Genomic DNA, 22,644 nt, shown 5'->3' on the forward strand with positions numbered 1-22,644 from the left:
GGGAACTATTTGGGGTCTTCCATAAATCTCTTCTCCTTTGTGATATTGGTGAACGTTTCCTGGGGGCTCCTGTTCTTTGTGGTCTCCATCTCGGCGCACATCAGGACCAAGTGCTGCGCTGAGTGGAATGCACCAGGGGTCTGTGTGGGGGCAGCACTCTGCACGCTGAGTGAGCAGCCCTGGCCGCTCGGCCTCACGGGGCAGTTCCCAGGTAGCATGGGGACGGGCAAGCTGAAAATGCGATGGACTGAAGCAGCCTTGTTGGGAACTGACCGGCGGAGCCTGCACAAGGTCCCAGAGTCCATAAAACCACTTCCGTTTCTGTTCCTGGCCTGGAGGTAGCCAGATTTTTCCTCTGAGCTTGGTTGAAGCCCCATTCACGACCAGGCTCAGGGGCCATGTCTGAGAACAGGGTCATGCATGAGGTTCCAGAATGTAGAAAGGACAGTGCTGGTGAGCCATGGGGATTATCAGTCCCTGGGAGCGCCACAGTCCTAATACCCTTTTCACATTGGAAATGTTCAGCGGAACAGGAAATATTCTGCATTGCTTCAGCCTTCCTGTCTGGGACCAAAGTGTGGGGGGTCAGCACCCAGATATTCTCGGGCAGTCTGTGGGTGCTTCTATCATCCATACTCAAGTTGGGTACCAGAGTTAAGATCCTTGCAGGTGAAGCCTTTCACCTGACAATGAAGTCTGCAGTTCCCGTATCTGTGTTCTTACTCTTGTCTATGCCCGAAACACACTTTCCCTATGTGTCCCCATGCCTGGCTCCTTCTCTTCACCTTGACTGTTAAGAGATGCACCCTCCCCGGCCACATTGGCCAGAACTAGCTCTCTGTTCCCCTCACCCATCACTCTCTGTGCACACCACCACCCTATCTCATCTTCTTCATAGATGTCATGGGTGTTGGAGGTGCAGGGCTTATCATCCGTTTCCTTCCTATATGTGAGATCACGAGGGTAGGATTCTGGTCAGTTGTGTTCACATCTGTGATCCCAGCACCTAGAACAGTGCCCAAGATAGTTACTATATGCTGTGAATGAATGTCAGCGAATGAATGAACCCCTTGCTTTCATCCAAGCTACTGGGCTCACCTAGTTCGTGAAAGTTATCCTCATGGAGCTTACCCCCATCAGCAGCGATCTGCATTTTGGCTTTTGTAGCCACATGAGCAGGAAATGGCCCTCTTAAGGGGCGGAGATGGATGGATGTGGATTTTAAGGCAGAATGAGACTGTTCTGATTTTCCAGATCAACCTTGATCTGGCCGAGGTTGGGTTACATCTTTACTCTGAGCCCTTACGATGGTGCTCTATGCTTAATGTGCAGCACTCGTTCACTGGGAGTTCTTCAAGGGAGAGCGTTGTGCCCTCCTCTGGTGGGCAGATGCCGGTTCTGGGAGGAGCTGGAGAGGAAGCTGGAACCAGGACAGGGCTATAGACCCGTGGTTGGCCAAGCACAACAGCCCACAGACCAAATCCAGCCTGCCGCCCATGTTTGTAGAAAAGCTTTACCAGACGCCGCGTGGCCATTGGTTATGCATTGTTTATGGCGCACTCAGCACTTGCAGAGGTCTAGCCTTGGCCAAACTTTAGTTTTAGCATCTCGCCCTAGGTCCCCTTCTGAGGAGAACGCCTGGCAGTGGGGACAATTATTCTGTTGTTATTGGGCTTCGGGGGATGTGCTGCTTGTCTTACCTCTTGGGATCACCTTTCCTGATGAGACCCTTGCTACAGACACACGAATGCTCTTTGGCTATGGTGACATCCTGTCTCACGATGCTGCCTGAAGACCTGACTCACAGCTCCAGGCTGAGTGTGCTGTCGCTCACGGGGTCAGGGCTCATAGTGGGGACAGGACAGAATCAGGGGACCGGGAGAGGAGGAGCTGCTGAAACCCACACAGGACAGAAGAGCCTGGCTGAGCAGGAAAAGCAGGCATTTGGAATGTGGTCCTAGATCACGGGTTGGCTTTGACAGTCTCTCTGCGGGGGTCAGCGCTTCCCTGGGGGGCCTCCCTGCTCCTGTGTCTTACTGACAGGCCCGGCGTGGAGTCCGGTGGATGTCGGGAGGTTTCTGTGCTGCCCTCCCTCAGCCACCCCCATTCCCTCCCTTCAGGTGCCATCGGGCGCCTTGCTGCTCCGGGGAGGATGGGTTTATGTGCGTCATGCTCGCGGCGTGTCTCTGACGATTAGACGCCGCCCGGCGCTCCCCATCTGGCTGATCTTTACTTAGGGATGGTTTCTTGCATTGGGCTTTAATTCCTCTTGGTAGGAAAGCGCCTGGATTTGATGGTTGAGTGGTCTTGTGTATCACCGTCTATCTCTTGGGTCATTGTGAAGAGTGGCTCTAAAATGACCCCAGGGGACCAGAGCTGTTTCATAACGTTTGCCTTGGGACCGCAGCTGGTAGTTCCTCTTCTTGTAATCAGCTGTTTTAGCTGCTCCCCAGACCCACAGCTGCCAAGGGGAGAATTCTGCCTACCATGCGTATCAGGGAGTACCTTCTATGTGCTTCTTCCTTTTCCCTCTTCCTGCCCTCCCCCTCCTCCTCTCCTGTCTCTCCCTTTCTCCCCTTCCTCCCCCTCTTCCTCCCCTTCGCCACTTCCTTTCTTCGTTCTCGGTGACGACTAACTCTGGACAGCTTCTGCGTGATGTAAGGGTGCCACGTGACTTGTCCACGGAACATCCACAAATGGGCTTGTTGTTGTATCAGGTCGTTCCAGAAGCAGAAACCACTTCAGCAGTTAGAGTGAGGTAAGCCCACGCACACAGCTACACAGGAATTAGAGCAGGCACAACAGCAGAGCCGGGGCCCCTGGACAGAACAAGAGTACGCCTGGCCCGGGGCTGGAGGCAGGAGGATGTATATTCCCAGGAACCAGGGCTGGGTCACCTGAGCAGCCAGAACCCAGCAGGGAATGGATCTGAAGGCACATGGGCTCTGGTCAGTGCCATCGTCGTGCTGGTTTTATTGCACAACACGACTCTGATGTCCCAAGTGTGTCCTGTTCGTTAGAAGCCTGTGCATTCGGAACAGCTACACTGAGTCCCAGGCCTTCCCAGAGTGCTCCACTTGGCTGGTGTCTGGTCTCCTGTCACCTTAAAGGTCAACTCGGAGAGGCCTCTCCTGGCCACTCAGGCCAAATTAGTTCTGTCCTCCGTATAGTCTTGCTTGCCTGCCTCTTGTAGACCACACCACTGTCTGCGGTTCATGCATGTCTGTCTCAGTCTGGCTCCAATCGTGAGAAAGAATTTGAACAGGGGAAGTTTAATATGAGGGGTCATTAATCATAGCAGAGACTGGAGTAATGAGGGATGGCTTAGTAGGAAGTGAACAGAACTCTGAAGAATGTCCCAGTGGCAGCCGTCAGGAACATCTGCTGCCCCAGGGCTGAGCTGGAGTGCCCAAGGAACAGGCCCCACCTGAGATCCAGCCCTTGTGGGAGAGCGTGTGGTCCCAGCTCACCGCACATGGAGAAGTTGCTGAGGTAGCATGCTGGTGGAACTTGCTGGAATTCTCAGGAACGCTCTTTACAGAGAGGTGTCTCATCAGAGGCATTGGAGGCACCAAGCCACTCAAGGTGGACATGAGGGGAGCTCCTGGGGCTGGAGAAGTCACAGCACGTGCATGGCACCAGAATCCCAAGGCAAGCCCTTTCCCTTGGAAACATTTCTCCGGCCCCCCTGCTGACAAAGCTCAACACCTTGCCTTTTGGCAAAGGAGAAACAGTAAGGGCTCAGATTCATAGAGCAGGTAATGAAGGGTGAATTTGGAGCTGGGCAGCAGTGGATTGATAAGCAGAAACTGGGTCGCAAGCTCCTGGCTGGGAGGGACCATGTCTGCTCTGAGCACCGGGGGCTTTCTCAGCACCTTGCTTGGTGCTGAGTATATGGTATTTGCTCAACAAATGAATGGATGGTTATATTTACCATCAGAACCCAAGTCCACTGGCTAGAGCTCCCAGTAGCTGTGTTAATTTCCTTTTGCCTCAGTAACAAATCACTACAAACTTAATGGCTTAAAGCAACAAGAAGTCATCATCTTATAGCCTGGAGGCCAGAGTCTGAGATGGGTCTCACTGGACTAAAATCAACCTGTCAGCAGAACTGTGTCCTTCCAGAGGCTGGGAGGGAGAATCCGGATTGTTTGTTGCCTTTTCCAGCTCTTGAAGGCCACCCGCATCCCTTGGCCCCTGGCGCCATGTCATTCAGACCTCTGCTTCCATCATTGGGTCTCCTCTCTGGCCTTTCTGCCTCCCTTAGTCCCTTACAAAGACCCTTGCAATGACATGGGGGCCACTTGGATATTAGCCTGAAAAGTCTCCCCATCCCAAGAGTCTTCACTTTTCCTCTTGCCTTGCAAAGTAACATATCCATAGATTCTGGGGATTATGATGTGGACATCCTAGAGGGCCCATTATTTCCCCCCACCTGCCTTGTGCAGGACCCCAATCTCCCCTATCTGGTCTTCCTCAGGCTGTTTACCCAGAACTCTCCATCCCTCTTCCCATGATCTGTTCTTTTGTTGCTTCCCCAGGCTATTGCCTGAGGAGCTTTTTGGACCTCAGTGTCATCCCCAGCCAACCCATCCCCTCTGGCAGCTCCAGGCTCCTGAGGACACTGCCTTCCTGGGAAGCACTCTGCACTCCGCTCTTCCAGAGGACCCCGCAGCAGAGCCCCCATCGGCACGGTGATCATAAGCCTCTTCGTTTACATAGACAGCCTTTCATCCTGGACGATAGGGTTCACTATGGGGCTGGGGCTAGGGGGGCTCCTGGGGTAGCCCCACATCCTCCTGCTCCAACCCCGGGGGCCAGGAAGAGGAGACCTTCTCATTCTCCATGTAGCCTGAGGGGCTCACCTAACTTCTCTTTGCTTTAGTTTCTCGTGTGTGAATTCCCAAGTAGGAGCACTGGTCCTATTTATTGCACAGAGGTGTCTATGGACTAAGTGAGATACAACAAACACGACGTGCTTACAACACCCAGGCAAATATAAAGGTCATGTTTGTAGTGGAATCCAGCTCAGATTCAAGCAGATTCAACTGTTGTGTAGAGTTAATGACCCTCTCTACCTTGCCAGTTTTGTTATCCTGTTGATTTACTAGGGTGATGTACATACTGGGAAAATTTCAGTCATTTTCACCTTTAGGGTAGTTGGTAGTGAGACATTTTGGTCAAGAGTACAGTCTATTGGATCAACCTGTTGAGAGCGAGATATGAACTTAAATGTTTACTAGCTTTGTTATTGTGGGCCCATTACTTTACTTATCTAAAATTCAGTTTCCTTGTCTGTAAACTGTAGAAATGAGGTTTCCTGCCTTATAGAGTTTTGTGAGGACTCAGTGGGGTACTGTAGGGAAGGTGTCAGTGTATTGGCCGGCACATTTCAGCACTCAGTCAGATTTAGTCATCATAATTTTTGTCACGGCTGTGCATACTCTCTGGCCCCATGCAGGCACATCTGTCAGACTTCGGGTGAAGGCCAACCAGAAGTTCAGTCTCAGGCTGGCTGGTGGGTTCTCCTCCTGGAGGAAAGAAAGAGTTTGATTTGATGAGTCAGAGATAGCCATGGTGCAGAGATGGGGAAATGAAGACCTGGTATTTGGGGACTCAGCTGTGACGGGGTGGAGAGGAGGGAAGACTGTTGGGTGGGCAGTCAGCTCCGGCTGCTGCCCTTGGAATATCTCACTCAGTCTCACTGCACCTTCTGAGGGGGCACTGTTACCCTGGGAGGCAACCCCAGGCTTATGATGTAGAACTTTACTACTACAGTTGTGCGACCCTGGGAGCATTGGATACTGTTGGCACCTTTTGGGTAGCGAAGCAATCTCGACTTCATGTAGGTAAATATGCAGCTTTGGGATAATGTTTGATAGGGCTATGGAGAGACCCCAGGCATGGAAGCTAGGGCAGGGGCTGATGCAATGGTCCAGGCAGGAAGGCTTGCAAAAGAATAGGGACAGTGGTGATGTACTCATCCATTTGTCTTTCCATCCATCCATCTGTCCACTGCTCCATCCACCTATCCATCTGTTTGTCCATCCATCCATCTGTCCTTCCATCCATGCATTTTTTCATCCCACTATCCATCTTTCCATCCATCCTTCCATCCATTCATCTGTCTGTCCACTCATCCATCTATCCATCCACCCATCCATCCATCTGTGCTTCCATCCATCTGTTCATCCATCCATCCATCCATTCATCCATCCATCTGCCGTCTCTTTGTCCATCCATCTATCCATCTGTCCTTCCATCCATCCATTCATTCATCCAACTATCCATCTTTCCATCCATCCATCCATCCATCCATCCATCCATCCATCCATCCATCCACCCATCTACCTATTCATCTGTTTGTCCATCCATCCATCTGTCCTTCCATCCATCCATTTATTCATCCAGCTATCCATCTTTCCATCCATCTTCCATTCATTCTTCTGTCTGTCCGGTCATCCATCTGTCCATCCATCCATCCATCCGTTCATCTGTTTGTCCATCTGTTCATCTGTTTGTCTTGTCCATCCATCCATTTGTTCATCCAAGTATCCATCTTTCTATCCATCCTTCCATCCATTCATCTGTCTGTCCACTCATCCATCTATCCATCCATATTCCATTTATCCATCTTCTTGTCCACCTGTTTGTTCATTTATCCTTCCTTCCTTCCTTCCAGCCATCCAGGCAATGACTATACAACCGACATTTATTTAGTATACACTATATGCTGGGTTCATTATTTTTTGGTACATGGAGAGGGGGAAAAGTGGAGTTGATGAAAATTTTGAAGTTGGAAACCATTTGTGTCTGATAATTCCATTTCTAGCAGAACAGCACAGATGGTCAAAACCTCCAAAAATCCCATCTTAAAAAGGGCAGTTGAAAAAGAGGAGTGTCATAACCCTGGGTAATAATGTTTTCTGCATCATCTTTAAAATCTAAAACTTGAGAATCGTCTTTTTGCTGTCCCCTCCATGCCTGGGAAATACTAACTCTGTACCTATTTCTTTTCTTTATGAAAGCACAAGTTTTCTGTCTTTTCCCTTCCACTGTGTCCCTTCACTCTCCCTCACTTCTCTTCAGTTTTCTGTCCAATTACTGAGCTTTGAGCTTAGAGATTTATTTCCAGGGGTGGTGTGGAGTGCAGGACTGGAGTCTACTATTCAACTACAGTTCTTAAAACTAAAAAGCCCAGCTCTGCACATGCAGATAAAAACACATTATCTTTCAACAAGGTTGGAATAAAAAAATGAACACATTTGTTGAGTTTCTAGGCAACTGGGTACACGGGCTCAGCATAGAAAAAAATAAGCGATAATCAGATTTGTCTTTAGCTGTATCAGCCTGAGACTTTGTAAGAGCTGGGCGTGTGTACTTCTTTCCTCCCAACAATACTCGTGTGCCTACTACGCGCTCTAGCAGATGCTGATGCACCAGCCCAGAGCTCTCACAGTGCTCGCACGCCAGCAGGGCGTGTGCCATTACTTCAGGTGCCGAAAACTCATGCTGGTAGCAGAATGGGGAAACTGGGAAGGGGGTGGGCAGTGTCAGAGCGATCAGGAAGACGTCTGCTCTGAGACCTAACTGAGGAGGACGAGCCAGCTGTAGACAGCTGGGGAGGAAGAGCATCCCAGCAGAGGCAGCAGTGCGCGGCTTCACGCACAACTAGGCTTGGTGTGTTTGAGGACCTCAGGGAAGGCCGATGGCTCGAGTGGACAGAGCAAGGGGAGGGGGCGGGGACAAGCTGGGGTCGGGGGGGAAGGCCGTGCAGCTTCTGCAGGCCTTGGCGGTCACAGCTAAGACTGCATGGGCCTCCCAGTGCCCAGGCACTGTTCTTGGCGTCTCTATCCCTCTCCTGTAGCCACTATGACAAATGACCACAAGCGTCGTGACTTTCAAGAGCACAAACTTATCTTACAATTCCAGAAGTCAGAGGTCTGAGATGGATCTGTCAGGCAAAAACCAAGGTGTCAGCAGGACTGTGCTCGTGCTGGAGGCACTAGGGGAACCCTCGCCCATTTCTAGCTTCCAGAGGCCGCCACACTCCTTGTCTGTGGCCCCATGTCACTCTGACATCCATTTCCATTACCGTGTCCCTTTTCTTGGACGGTGACCCTCCTGCCTCTGTCTTTCACTTACAAGGACACTGTGGTGACACTGGGCCACTGGGATGACCCAGGACAACCTTCCCATCTCAGGATCCTTCAGTGCATCACATCTGAAGCCCCTTTGCCATAGAAGTTTCCAGAGTCCCAGGCTCTGGGGTCAGAGCAGAGTCATATTTGGGGTTATCTCTCTGTATCTCCACCCCGCCCCCCGAGACTGGGAGGTTCTGGAGCCTGGAGACCAGCAAGTTGTTCATCAGCTTCGTCACGTGGCACCATCGGATGTGGGGTGCCCCGGAGGCAGTTGACGAAGGGCACACTCGAAGTCTGAGCTTTGTAGTATCTCACAGGTGTTTTTCACAACATAAATCAGACCATGTTGCCTCTTCCTACTCATCCCACTTAACACCATCCAGTGGGTTCCTAACCTGGGGTCTGTAGGAGGTATCTGTTGTTAGAATTCAGGGGTCCATGAAACTGGATGGGAAGAGATAAACACACACCCCCACATACGTAGGCTGCACACTCACGTAAGTGTGTGCACATATACACACAAATACACATGTATGCACACCCAGGTGCTGGTCTCTACCCTCCGGGAACCCCCAGCCCGGTGGTGTGGGGGGTGCGCACAGACAAGCTCAGTACGGTGTGCTGAGTGCAGGGATGGACCCCCACTCGCGTTCTCCCCTGCGGCCCCACCGCCAGCTCCCCACTCCAAGCCTCCTCACTGTCAGCTCTGTCTCGGGTGGCTGATTCAGCTCCTGCCTCCACCCTCGATGCCCTGCAATCTCTACCCTCCATGTACACACAGAGTGCTCAGCTTAAACACACATCGGATCCTGCAGACTCCCCGCCCAAGCCCTGGGACGGCCACCAAGTCCTCCTGCGGTGCGGTTCTCCCTCCTCACCGCGTATCCAAAGCACAGCACGTCTGGCTCCTGCCCCCTCGGGCCTCGCTTTGCCCACCCCAAACCCTTTTCTACCCCAGGACCTTTGCCTGGGCTCCTCCTCTACCTGGAATCCTCTTCCCACAGCTCTTGACGTGTCTGTCGCTCGTTCATTCAAATCTCAGCTCAGGTACGGGGAAATTCTCTGCGGGGAGATGATGGTGGCTTTTTTTTTTTTTTTTTTTTTGGTCTTCTATAAATAGACCTCATCTCAGTCATTCTACACATTTGAGAGTGGAGTGGGGAAGGGTGGGGGTGCCTTTGAAGGTAAGAAGAGGGGGGCAGAGAGAGAGAGGTTCCCCATACTGGAGTGAGGATTTGTGGTCTCCAGAGTGGGGGGCACCCCCCTTTGACTCCCTGCATGTTGCCCTGGGGCCGTGAAAAAATCTCACAGGGAAGAGGCTGCTTGTCATCCCTAGAGAGGTGGGACCCTGGGCACAGAGTTCCCAGCCTTTGAAATGACTCCCCAGACTCCATGCTTCTCTTGGATCTGGACCAGGAGAGTATCCGCGACAGTCACAGTGGGCATGGAGTTTGGGCTACTTCTTTTCTTCAGTGATAACCCTGACTTCCCTATTCCTGTTTGACAAGCAGCAAAGTTTCGAAATGATTTGAGTTGATGGCAAACTCAGATCCGCAGGGGACACTCGGTGTGAGCCCGTGTGGACTCTGGAGCTGGATTCAAACCCAGGCTCTGACACTTAGCGGCCACAAGACCTTGGGTGAGTGGTTTACCTGCCGTGGGACTCAGTTCCCCTGTGTGTGAAATCAGCCCAGGATTGTGGTGAAGTCCCGTGTGGGAATTATCCAGGGTAGAGCCTGGGCGAGATTGCCTGTCAAAAATGGGAGTTTGGAACCGTGGTGTACACAGTAGAGAACACAAGGGATTTCTGGCACAGCGGTATTCTGAGGTCGTTGGATTGGACGAAGCACAGGTGTGATGTGTAGAGATGAGTTAGCACAGTGGGGGCCCCCAGAGCGGAGAGGGACCATGACAGGTGCTCCTGACTCCAGCTTGGAGCTGGGGGAACTCCCGTTTCTGCGAAGCCCATTTTCCTTTGCCTTTGTCTTCCCTCATACTCGAGGAAGCTGGTTCTTGTTCCCATGGGAGGGAGGGCACAGGCTGCCTCTCTCTCCAGGACTAAGCCCCGCGAAACTGCTCTTATCTGATCTGTTGGCACACAGCTACCAAGCTGCCCACTCGCTGTAAGTGCCCAGGCCTCTTGGCCAGCGGCTGTGATTCACTCTGCTTGCCGTGTTGAAGCTTCAGGCACCCTGGAGGCAACTTCATTTTCTTGAGGTGATTGTGCCTGATGGCACCCCAAAAACTGGGGACTTAAATCTCACGAAGCCCCTGCTTCCTGTCATGGAGCAGCTCTCTCCCTCCCCCGGCTGCCGATACTTGTCCATCTGCCCTGCATGAGGCTGGGCTTCAGAGGGGCAGCCTTGCCCTCGGAGCCCCCAGCCCCGAGCCAGCTCTGAGCAGGGGCGTTCTGGCCCCCAGGGAGGTGCAACAGGCATCCGCCGCCCCTCGGTGTCTGCTGTAGCTCTGTGAGGTTGTAAGTGGGAGGGCAGTGCAGAAAGTTTTAAAGGCTTGTGCATGAGTCTTTTTCTTGCCCTTTGTCTTTTGTTTAAAACTTAATAATAAAATCTAGTAGTGCTTGAGTACATGCTCCTGAAACATTTCAGGTAAGACTTACGTGTTCACGGACTAGCCCACAGTTCCAGCCCCGTTCCCCAAGTTAACTACGATTCATCATTTCATCTCTCTCTCTCTCTCTCTCTCTGTGCATGTGTGTGTGTGTGTGTGTGCACGGCTGTGTGTTAAAACAAAGGGCGTCGTGCTGCGTATCTCATTCTTAACAGTCAACAGTATGTCTTGTAGGCTGTTTCATGCCAATGTGAATAGAGCTCCTCATCCATTTTTAAAACCCTGCTCTGTAGTATTCTGTGGTGGGCTGTTCCATAGTTTATTTCCCTACTGATGAATATTTACGTGGTTTTCCCATTTCTTTTCTTCCCCTTTTCTTTGTTACTACGATGCATCCTGTAAAACGCCATCTGGTTTGGGGGTGGAACGTGGGTTTATATCCTGTGCCAAATGGTGGCATGCCGGAGCGCCGCTGTGCTGAGGCAGGAGTGTGTCTTGGGAGCTCCATTCTTTTCCTGGGGCCGCCATCATGAATGATCACCAGCCCGATGGCTGAAAACAACAGGACTTCTCTCAGTTCTAGAGGCCGGAGCTCCAAAAGCAAGATGTCAGCAGGGCCACGCTCCGTCTGAAGGCTCGAGGGTTCTAGGTCCTTCCTTGCCTATTCCGGCTTGTGCTGGCTCCAAGCATTCCTTGCTTGTGGCCATGTCACTCCAGTCTCTGCCTCTGCCATCAGAGGGCTGACTGTGTGTATTGACCTCTGTGTGTCCTCTCCTTGGGAGGACCCCAGTCATTGGATTCAGGGCCCACCCTCATCCAGCCTGACCTCATCTTAACTAATGACGTCTGCAAAGACACTCTTTCCAAATAAGGCTCCACCCTGAGATTCAAGTGGGCATGAATTGGCGGGGGGACTAACCTACCCCAGGCGCAGCAAGGGCGAGTAGCTGCATATACACCATGGACTTGCCAACTTAGATCTGGATGGTGTTCAGAGCAGCCCACCCCACACCATGCACATCGCCGGCAAGAACCGACGACCTGGATGGTGACTTTCAGGCCTGGTAGGTCTTTGGTCATCGACGGAGCTGTGCCCATTCTCAGTCAGTCCCGCTGGCTAGACTCCCTTTACCAGGACAAGCACAGGATCCCAGTGCTGCCGAAACGCATTTTTGTTCGTTCCTGACTTCACAAGTCCATCCAGAAGACCCAAGCGCCTCTCCTTCCACCAAAACGAATTTGTTAGTATCCTTACCTATTGGAGACAGCACGCAACCCTTGGCAGTAGGTATCTGGAATAAACCTAATGCAGTTCTGTCTTGTAGGTTCTCTCATATACAAGAAAGAGCAAGATATTCTGCAAATAGCTGTTAGCTTGGCTATATACACATGGTTTCACCCGATTGATCCAACCCGGTCACAGCTGAAAGGAGCAATTTTAAATTGTCAAGGAGAATGTGTGTCCAGTGGGAACACTTTACAAATGACCAGAAATAAGTGTCTTTGTCGGATGAGATTAAAGCCAAGCACTTTGTAAGTGCCGCGGTATGCACACTTCTAATGTGCCCGACGCGGCTCACCAGCCCACGGTTCACGTTAGTCCCGCGCGGTGCCGGTGCGCATACTCAGTAAACCCGTCACCGCCTCGGCCCCATCGTCAGATTCAGATGTTATGTCATTTCCTAACTTACATTTAAAAAATAACAATATAAAAAAGATTGCTCTTGGAAAGTGAACTGGAGTCAGCTAAGTGGAAAAGGAGAAAAAAAAACCCATTAAGATGTTGAGTTCAGCTGACCTGCGTCTTTTTGGCAAACCTTTGCTGATGGATAATTTCTGAAGGTGAACGGGAAAAATAGACCCAGTGAGCAAGTCCAGGAAAGAAACTGGTGGCTGTCAGTCAGAGGATCAAAGAATTATGGGTGCTTCTGTTGCCACAGGAATGTGACAGGACACATTTTTAAGGCTCTGTCAATACCATTAATATTTATAACCTATCTCACGAAAATTTCCGCCGAGTGGCACATCCATCAACGACTTCTGCTCAGGAATTGTTCTGTTTTGCTGGGTGATGAGCCCCGAATGACAAAATAGAGAGCAATTATGTGAAGGGTTTTATTCACTTCTGTTTTACACACACCCTTAAAGGTGGTAAAATCATCAGGAGGCTGCACTCTGAGAACATAATTTTCTTTTTGAAAAGAAAAATCTCCTTTACTGTCGACGTGTGAACTGGGTTACTTATCACCACGTGGAGTTATGGAAATGCAAGTTGTCTGTGAGCGCTGAGCCTTCCACGTGCTGCCTCCAAGACAGAGATTCCTGTTTGGAAATGACACTCCAGAGGCCTTATCGAGAAGGACTTGGCCTGCCTCTGTGCTGGCCAGTAGCTGGAGAGCCCCCTCTCCACAGCCAGAAAACAGGTGCGCTTAAGGAAAGTCAGGCTGTGTCAGGTCGGACCCAGTCCACCACTCGCTTAAGCTTTGGGATCTTTGGCATAGCCAGCCTTCGTGAACATCGGTCATCCCATCTGTAAAAGGACAATGTAATTTCCACTAGGATAACCTCATCAAGGCTTTGGAAGGATGAACAATGAGGCAACCACAAATGCCCAGTGTCTGTCCCATCACACGCATCCGATAAACGCTAACAGCTTCTCACCGGCATGCCAGCGTGTTTAAAGGGGACACACTCGAGAGCCGTGGTGAGATGGAGAATACTTCATAACCGGCTGGGTAACTGACCAATTGGATCAGATGCAGCTGGTAAATAATCGTGCCCCCGCCCCTCCGGAGAGAACCGGCAGGACATGTGACAATGCACCTTTTTCTTCTGCATAGCTTAGTGTAGAGCCCAGCACACCTTTTCCTAAGTGGCCTTAAGTTTACAAACTGCCAGAGTGCGATTCTGATTAGCTTGAGCTTCTCCTTCCCCGCGCGGAGGGCACCAGGGAGATGGTCCCCGGGGCGCCCACTAGATGGCGCGCACAGACCACCTTGTGGCCACCTCTGCCCCGAGCTCCCCTCCCTGGGAAGGTCCCTGCACACCTGCCCCTGCCAGTCTTCCCCCTATTTACTTAACTGTCTTCTCAAGCCCTTGGTTCTCCAGGGAGCCCCGATTTCCCCAAGTGCGAGGAACGAAGGTGCCCTCCGGCAGCCCCACCCCACGCCCAGAACAGCACCTGCAATGGGGCACCTGGCACGCGCACCTGTCACAGCCTGGAAAGGTGTGGCCTCCCTCTGCCAGCACCACCGCCGGCCCTGCTGCTAGGTGGACACCCGTGCGCAGCTTTTTTTCTGGAAAGACCTCATTGTTTTTATGTAAAAGGATGCACGCTCATTATAAGCATTCTAAACAACATAAGGAAAGATCAGAATGCCGGCCCCCCCGACAGGGCCATCGGTGACATTATAGATCCGTTCCTTGACATATCAAAGTCCACAGTCACACACAGAGCTGTGGCTCATGCACAGGGAAGTGGACAGCAGGTGACATCGTACCTTATAACAACGAGGTCATACTCTGTGTGCTGCTAGTTTTTTAAGTGCTAAATTCCCCTTTTCACTTGTATTTAACAGAAGACAAAGAATCTAATGTGAAATTTCTGAGCTTCAAAAACCAATCGCTACAAGAGATACTGATCATTGAAACACTTGCTGTGATCAGGGGGAAAGTTTCAGGTGAAACAAGTAATGACTGGAGCCCCATCTCATTTCTATTATTATTCTGACCGGGGCCCCCATCCCCCCCAACCTTGTTGCTCTCACTCTTTGAGAGGCCAGCATTTATTTCCCGTGTAGCAGGTTTTCTTTTCATCTCAAGTTATTATGTATGTATTTATTTAAAAATATTGTTTCAGATTTATTGGGGTATAATTGACAAATAGACAGTGTGTATAAACGAGTTAGCATCACCTCACATAGTTACCACTTACGGGTGTGTGTGTGAGGTGAGAACACTTCCGATCTCCTCTCTTAGCGACTTTCAAGGATACGACACAGTATTGCTGACTGTACGCACCATGCTGTCCGTTAGATCCCCAGAATTTATCCATCTTACTTATAACTGAGACTTCGTACCCTTGACCAACATCTCCCCATTTCCTCCGGCCTCTGGCCCCCAGCAACCCCCATGTACTCTCTGCGTCTATGCGTTTGACTAATTTAGATTCTGCATATAAATGAGATCACGCCGTATTTGTCTTTCTGTGTCTGGCTTATTTCGCTTAGCGGAATGTCCTCTGGATTCATCCATGTTATCCCAAATGGCAGGATTTGCTTCTTTTTTTAGGGTTGAATAACATATATATATATACATATATATTCCTATGTATCACATCTTATTTATCCACTCACCCATCCATCCTTCAGGTTCTTTCCTTACCTGAGCAGCTGTGAATAATGCTGCCGTGAGCACGCGTGTGCAGACGCCGCTCTGAGAGACTAGAGCTACCCAATATGGCGGCCACTGGTCACATGTGGTTAAATTAGAATCGATTTAACATTAAATACCATTAAAGCTCAGTTCTTCAGTTGCGTTAGCCACAGTTCAAGTGCCCAGTAGCCATGTGTGGCCGGTGGTGACTTTATTAGCACAGATCGAGGCTATTCCATCCCTGAAGACGGTGCTGGTATCGACTCCCATCTTTGACAGATGAGTGAACAGCACCCTTGGACTTCTTCCCACTTTCCTCTGCTGAGATATTTATTAGTTTTACGTATATTTTTATGCTTTTGAATTTTATCCATTTGTGTTCTGTTACAGAGCCCGATGTCTCACTTTGAAATTCATCCATTCTTCTCATCCTTCATTAAGCTCCGTGTTTACTTCATCAGTCCCTGCCACGGTTCCAGGAAGGACTGGTCTGGTCTTTGATCACCAAAGGCCCCTTTTTGTGGAGGGCTTTCCACTTTTTTATTCCTTTAGCCTCATTTTAATGAGGTCCCCGGGGGAGAAATGAGGTATACCGAGTGGTCAGCCGCTGTGTTGGACCGGAAGTCCTGAAATGCTCGGTGAACTGTGGAAGGCTGTTCAGATCTCAGGGACAGGTGGTCAGTCATTCTTTCCACATGCTGGATGGAGGGCCTGCATGCCAGGCTCCAGGATGGGTGCCAGGACTGATGAAGGAGCCTCAGTTCTTGGCGTCGGTGATGGCAGCAGTGGCATTGCACCCAGAATAGAATTCTCCTGCTTTTGGGGGGAGTTTCTTCAATGGAGGAGGAAATATTCTGTCCCACAATTAGAGGCCAAGCAAAACCACTGACATCCTTGGGTGAAGATGTCGTGCCTTCATTTCTTTACTGAGACCCAGCTGGAGAAGCTGCTGGTTCTTTCCTGAGAGAAGGAGCTGGGCCTTTAGAGGAGACCCAGGGAAGGGGTGCCGTGGGCCTCGGGGGTGACCTGCCACTGCGCTCCTTTTCCCAGGACCACCTTTGACCCTGGAAAATGTCACCTTGGCTGGTGACGGTCGTGCAGTCCCACCCTCCCTGCAGGGGAGCTCAGAGATGGGAGAGGTCAACACTAGGAGCTGTGGGCAGCAAGAAACAGGATGGGAAATGGTGCCGGTTGGCCACGCTGTGCTTTGCTTCCTTTCAAAGATTTGAGATAACAATTAAAAATTGGGGAAAAAAATTCATCTTCAAATGTAGGGCCTGTCATGAAAATGTGGGACATGGTGACATCCTAGGCTGGGACTCTCCCGTGCACACAGTGGAGCGGAGCCGAGTGGCGTCCCCTTTAGGCGGGAACGAGCCTGGGTCACTGGCCTCCGTCACTCACTTTTCTCCTACCTCATCCTTTGCTCCTCCTGGTCCGAAGCCGGTTCCCGGAGAAATTCAACTCTCAGCCCCTCGACCCGCGGTGTCTACAGCACCGTCATGGGCACTAGGGGAGCTCTGTAAACATGTGACGGGTCATGTTCCCAGGAGGCTTGTGATCAGAGAGGCTGCGCAAACACCCAGCTAGCCAGCAGCACCTGGCCAGCCTACTCGGGTCCCCGGCCCCTTTCCATCGGGAAACGGGCTCGATGGCGTCCTCCCTGGAGATGACGCCTGGGCGTGGACAGCAGCTTCAGCTCAGCCGCGCCCTGGAAGCACCGTGAGCAGCAACCTGCCGCCGGCCGTGCGGAGGGGCAGACGGTGCACTGGGCAAGGACATGACGGGCAGGCCCTCGAGCCCTTGCAGCGCGGTGTCCTGGCCGGAGACGGAACTTCGTCTATCCCCGTGGTTTAGTTCTCTTTAGACAAGACCCAGAGAAGGTGCTGTGGCCTCGGGGGGGACCTGCCACCTCTCCCCTTTTCCACCTCGAACTCCAGCCCTCCCCTCATGGAGAGCTTCAGTAGTGAGGGCTGCCCTTACCATGTGGTTGGGATTACGCCTGTTGTGTAATAATGTTTTTATCTGAAAGAAAGACCCTGGCATCAGGACATCGATGAGGTGTTAGTGATGGAGCCCAGAGAGGAAAAATCCCAATAAGGCAGACAGAAACATAAAACAGGATCTCGAGGAGATGTCTGCACTCCAATGTTCATCACAGCATTATTCACAAGAACCAAGATAGCGAGCCACCTAGATGTCCCTCCACGGATGAATGGAATAGAAAATGCGGTGTATACGTACAGTGGAACAGTATTCTGCCTTAAAAAAGAGGGAAATCCTGTTGTTTGCAACAGCATGGGTGAACCTGGAGGACACGATGCTCAATGAAATAAGCCAAATACAAAAGGACAAATACTGCGTGACTCCACTCGTATGAGGCGTCTGACCTAGTCACCCTCCTCGAAGCAGAGAGTTGGGTTGCCGGGGGGCGGAGGGGAAGATGGGGAGATGCGGTTCGACAGGCTCAAAGTTCAGTTCTGCAAGATGAGTAGGTTCTAGAGACGGGCTGCACAGCACGTGCCTGTAGCGAACGACGTGGTACTGGACGCTGGAGAACTCTGAAGACAGAGGTCTCAGATCAGCTGCTCTGACTAGGAGAAAAGAAAAAGCCAGCCCCAGGAGGAACTTTTGGAAGTGATGGATATGTTCATTCACCTTGATTGTGATGATGGTTTCATGGGTGCATGCGTGTGTTCAAACCTGCCAAATTGTGTATTAAATATGGATGGTTTTTCATCTCTCAGTTACACTTCAATAAAGCTGTTAAAAAAAAAAAACCCGCAAAACAAAACACCAAAAAACATCTGGAACCAATGGAATGATGCCTCATTGTTTGATAATCCTCCCTTTCCAAATGAATGAAGTTATCAAATAGGCTCATAAATCAGAAGGGAGTGAGGAGGTTCAACCCAGAAGCCGAGAGCCAGGGGGAAATTAGGGATGCAGGACTGACTACTGCTGGCAAAAAGCCCTGATGGGGATCAGAGACCAAGCTTCCAGCTCAACTAGGAGACCCCGAAGCTGTGGGACACTGTGCAGACCAGCTCACCTGGTTTCCATGTTCTTAACCGTGGAGACGATGATACTGAATTCACAGGTCTTCTAAGATCACACAGAGCAATTTAACAGAATTTTTAAAAAAGATTTATGTATTTATTTGAGAAAGAGACAGAGATGGAGACCACGTGGTGGTGGAGGAGGGGCAGAGGGGGAGAATCTCAAGCAGACTCCCCGCTGAGCGCGGAGCTGGATTCAGGGCTTGATCTCACAACCCTGAGATCATGACCTGAGCTGAAACCAAGAGTCAGACACTCAACCGACTGAGCCACCTAGGTGCCCCAAGAGATTTTAAAATTTAAGCAAATGTTTGAAATGTCAAAAGGGTGTTCTAGAAATGTAGGTATTGTGGTGTTACATCAGCATTTGGGTTTAAATAAAATGATGGTGCTTCTGTGCTGTTAGCCTTTTGCGCTTTTCAGCCTCTCAGAGGCAAGTATGGACGGCCCCGTGCATTCCTGGGCAGTTGCCAGACATTGCCCTGTTACGCACCGGGGATGTCTGGATTCTGGGGGAGTCTGAGCTAGTGTGACCCGCTGGCCCCTGGCCTGCCCCTCTGAGGGCCCCCCAGCCCCCTCTCTCTCTGTCTCCCTGGGCTTCCCGCACATGTCTGGGCTCCTGAGACAGGAGCTTTCCGATTGAGAGTGCACCTCGCCTCCTTAGGGCTCGGTGCTCCTTCTCTCCCGGGAGACTCTGTGTGGGGAGGAAGTACCTGTTCATTTATTCATTCAGATGTTTGCTGAAAGTCTGTTACACCCCAGGCAGGTGCAGGGTGTTCAGTGATGTGAGCCCTGGACATGGTTTCTGCCCTCGGGACCGACAGCGTCGCGGGGTGGGGGCGGGGACGGACCGTACAAATGTAAGGGAGGAAAGATTTCAATAAAACTTAGGATGAGTGCAGGGCAGCAGATGATGGGTGCTGTGATAGAAGCGAGGGGGGCAGGCTTGTGGGAACTGTTCAGCACATCTGTATATGAAACTCAGAGTTCAATAAAGTGATATGTACCATTCCCTATGTGTGATGTGCCGTGACAGTTGTCTCTTCTGTTCTATGTTATTGTATTAGGATAGGTTGGGCAATGCTGCTTTAGAAAGCATCCCCGATCTCTTGGGGACTTAAAATAACGAAGGTTTCGTTTTTGCCCAGGCTGGACAACTGATAGACCGTTTGGAGCAGGGGCTGGCAAATCGTAGTCCACAAATCAAGCCTAGCCCGTGGCCTGTCCCGGCACAGCCCAGAAGCTAAGAACGTTTGCTAATTTCAGAGTTAAAGAGAAATGAGGAAGAATATGTGGCAGGAGACTTATATGGTCTGCAGAGCCTCTCCCAAAAACATTTTCTGACCTCTGGTCCAGTGGCCTGGCATCACCCTCATTCTGGGAACTCATTTTGGGACTTGGGCTGTTACTGCAGCAGAAGGAGAAATAACTGGGGGGTCTTGTCCCGGCCTTGACCTGCTCTGGCTCGATGCTGTCCCACACCACTTACTGTCACAACTCTTTGGTCCTGCTGGTGGCGGGGCTGCATCCGACCCCTAGGGGTCCAGGAGGTGCCTTCTTGTTCGGTGTGAGGTAGGGGCACCCATCTGGAAATACCGGCCTGCTCATGACTCATACTAACGACTGTGAAGATGACCACGGCTCTGTTTCGTTATTTTCAAAAAACACTTGCTGACCACCATTCTGTTCTCTGATTCTGTGAGTTCGACTGTGTGAGGTTCCACACATGAGTGAGAGCATGCAGTATTTGTCTTTCTGTGTCTGGCTTATTTCATGCAGCACAACATTTGTGTTGTTGCAAATGGCAGGATTTCCTTCCTTCTAAAGGCTGAATATTCCATTGTGTATATGTGTGCGTGTGTGTGTATAACATACATATAATTTATAAATGTTTATATAAACGTGGTATTATTATAAATATAATATACATACATACACGTCTAATGGGATATATCTGTCACATTTTTGTTATCCATTCATCCGCAGATGGATCTTTAGGTTGTTTCCATATCTCGACTACAGTGAATAACGCGGGACGAGTAAGTTCTGGACATGAAATGTACAGCATGGTGACCGCAGTTAACGATTATAGTTAACTGTATTGTACACTTGACATTTGCCAGCAGGGTAGATCTTAAGTGTTCTCCCCGCCCCACACACTGTGTCGCGCTGTGTACATATGCTAAGCATCCCATGTAACCTTAAGTCCACAGTTTTGTCGGTTATACCGCAGTAAAACAAAACCACGCTTGTTGCGGTGCACGAAGTTGATTTCCTGACCTGCGAATCGGTTGTGACCCACAGTTTGATGAACACGCCCCACGAGAAAGTGACCCTGACTCTGAGAGACAGACTAGGACGAGACGACAGTGTCGGTGGCGGGAAAAGCATGTGAGAGCCTGGAGACAGGGACGCGGAGTGTCGCAGGAAGTCGCGAGAGGACAGCGGGGTCGGGGGCCTGGAGTGCGGCACGGTGCGTGGCACGGAACGAGGTCAGAGAGGCGGCAGCCTCGCAGGACCGTAGGACGAGTTTGGATTTTCTGTGCTGTATAGGAAGTCCCTGGAGAGTTTCAGCAGGGGGTCTGATCTGACTTAAGTTTCAGAAATACCCAGAAGCCTGGCTGCTGTGTCCAAGCGGGTTGAGGACCGAGGATGGCAACATTGGGAGTTACTGCGAAGGTCCGGGCGGGACGGGCCAGGGGCTCACGGCACAAGCAGGCTGGGGCAGCACCCAGGGGCATGCAGGGTCCCTCGTGATGGGGAGCCCCCCGCCAGGTCCTCGTGCTGCCCCGAGAGAAGAATTTGGGGGTCCCAGTTTCATTATGAATTTGGAAGAGTATGGATAATCAGCTACAGTTACTGCCACCTAGAAACCCCTTTTGAAAGTCGCCTTCAGGTGATAGGAGATGGTTGGCCCCGGGGAAGCTTCTAAGAACAGATTATTGGATATCATTTCCATTTGCAAATGTCACAGCGTAAGACAGACATTATCAGCACTTGTGAAGTATTGTTTATCACCGTGGAGCTGAATTATGCTTGTTGAGATAACAAGCAGTGTGTTGGAACAGCTGCCAGGCGTTTATCAGGTTGATCTCCCGGATTTCATGAAGGCGAAGACTCCCGGAGAGTCTGCCTCCCCGGCTCTGTGGGACCCACCCCCACTCTGAGGTCCGGGGAAGCCCTGTCCCTCTCTGCTCTCAGGGGATACAGCACAAGGCTTCTGATCATCTTCCACGTGCACGGGAAGCAGACCGGGTGGAAGGTGTTCAGCCCCGGCCCCGGGGGACACACAGTATCTATTGTATTTCCTAGTTCGTTCCTGTTCTGCTGTGATGTTAGGCACATTACTTCACTCCTCTGTTTTCACTGACTGTGTTTTGAAAATTCAGATTCCGCGAAAGTAAACTGTTTTAACTCTTGGCAACGCTTTTCAGGCAGGTTAGTGGTTTGCTGCTCCCAGACTGAGAACACTCAGCGTGGGGAGAGAAAACGAACAGCAGAAACAGCGTTGTAGGGCACGGAGGGACATACTCGGACCTTCAGGAACAGTGAACGAGCACCGTGCCCGTTGTCGGTTTCTTGCAACTCTGCCCTTCTGTCCCCACTTGTGACCTTGGAGCTGGACCCTGCAAACCTCTTTCCTCTGTCAGCCAGTGAGAGGAGGGGCTCTTCAGTAGGGGCCACTGAAGGGACAGGGCAAGGCACCCCCCTTCTCAGTGAATGAAAGAATAATTTCCTTGAAGCTCCTTAGGAAGCTACATGTCCGTGAAAGTAATAACACCATCTCTTTTGGGAACTCTTGAGAATTCAGACTGGAGGTTCCGAGTCCAGCTTTAGACTCTAGGGGGCTCGTGTAAAATGTGGATTCTTGGGCCTCACAGCCAGATGCTGAGTTGCTCGGATTTCACTTATCACTAAATGGCCTTCCTGTACGTGTTTTTAAAGCATGGTCCTGACAACAAATCTGTTAAGTGCCTGGACTCCTTTTACTGCTCTGGGGTCAGAGAGAAGTGTCCTGTGGGCAGATTGGGGTGGGGGGGGCGTTGATCCCAGACAGTGTTTCCTTCCCACCAAACTGCTTTTGTAGCTTCAAATGAAACCTCTTCTGTTTTTTCCGTACAAGTGATGAGGAAATTGAGTCAGGCAAATAATTTCATTTTTCAAATAAATTTTTTCCCATTGTAGAAAATTTATGAAACACAACATTTATAAAGAAGAAAATAAAAATCATCTTTCCTTCCACTGCCTAGAGACACGTTTTGACACATCTATTTCCACTGTCTTTGCTCCGCATCCATCTTGTTTTTAACAAGACAACGATCATATTTTACTTCGGCTTTTCTCATTTTATAGTTGGATTGCTTTGCTGCATAATAACGTATCCTAGAATGCAGTGGCTTGAAGCAGCCGTCGGTTGTGGTCACTCATGTGGCGGCCGGCAGCCGGGGCGGCTGGGCGAGGGGCCTTCGTCCCGGGCGGTCGGCTGCGGTGTCTCAGGG

The 22,644-nt window shown here is 50.8% G+C and overlaps 1 protein-coding gene across 1 annotated transcript in view; it reads left to right on the top strand.

The window, feature by feature from the left end:
• TMEM132B (transmembrane protein 132B) overlaps window positions 1–22,644 on the top strand; it is a 356,834-nt gene that overhangs the window by 270,306 nt on the left and 63,884 nt on the right. The window lies entirely within an intron of this gene.

This window comes from Ursus arctos, unplaced genomic scaffold (genome assembly GCF_023065955.2).
Source record: "Ursus arctos isolate Adak ecotype North America unplaced genomic scaffold, UrsArc2.0 scaffold_34, whole genome shotgun sequence".
In the NCBI taxonomy this organism is placed as follows: domain Eukaryota; kingdom Metazoa; phylum Chordata; class Mammalia; order Carnivora; family Ursidae; genus Ursus; species Ursus arctos.